Source organism: Cephus cinctus, unplaced genomic scaffold (assembly GCF_000341935.2).
Source record: "Cephus cinctus unplaced genomic scaffold, Ccin1 Ccin1_scaffold0690, whole genome shotgun sequence".
Lineage (NCBI taxonomy): Eukaryota > Metazoa > Arthropoda > Insecta > Hymenoptera > Cephidae > Cephus > Cephus cinctus.
The window spans coordinates 662,162-662,589 of NW_014333313.1; the positions used below are offsets into that span (position 1 = coordinate 662,162).

At 42.5% G+C, this 428-nt stretch overlaps 1 protein-coding gene and 1 long non-coding RNA gene across 4 annotated transcripts in view; one reads left to right on the top strand and one right to left on the bottom strand.

Annotated features, from left to right (window-relative positions):
- The window catches only part of LOC107269925, a 2,550-nt gene extending 2,152 nt beyond the window's left edge, over nucleotides 1–398 (top strand). The window contains exon 2 of the long non-coding RNA XR_001538178.2: nucleotides 11–398. This is a non-coding gene — a long non-coding RNA (uncharacterized LOC107269925). The remainder of the gene's footprint in view (nucleotides 1–10) is intronic.
- Nucleotides 1–428, bottom strand: part of LOC107269923 (zinc finger protein ubi-d4 B) — a 12,005-nt gene that overhangs the window by 5,204 nt on the left and 6,373 nt on the right. The window lies entirely within an intron of this gene.

A 428-nucleotide genomic window follows, 5' to 3' on the forward strand; every position in this document is an offset into this window, starting at 1 on the left:
TTTTTTTTAGTTGTCGTATTTACCCCCCCCCCCCCACCCCCCGTCCAGTCTCCGATGACTGCCGGAGCTTGAGCAAAGGCATAAGAAGATGCGTGAAAAGGGCCCAGAAAGACGTCGACAACGTAATCGCAAGGTGCAACTGGCGTCCTCTTAAAATAGACTAAATCCCCGTGTACATTAAAATCACTCACGAGAACACTCGACAACGTCGCATCGATAGGTAAAGAAAGAAGGCAAGATAGCCAGTAAAGGCGCGAGAGGTGAGAAACGAAAGAATAAAGAGAAACGTAAAAATGAGCCCGGCAAATCCGGGTGACGCGTGTAAGAATGATTTTTGAGTTGTATCAGAATCCAGGTCACGTCTAGTATAGTTCTAATAAATGAACATTAAAAAAAAAGAAAAAAAAAAAAAAAAAAAAAAAATTCGG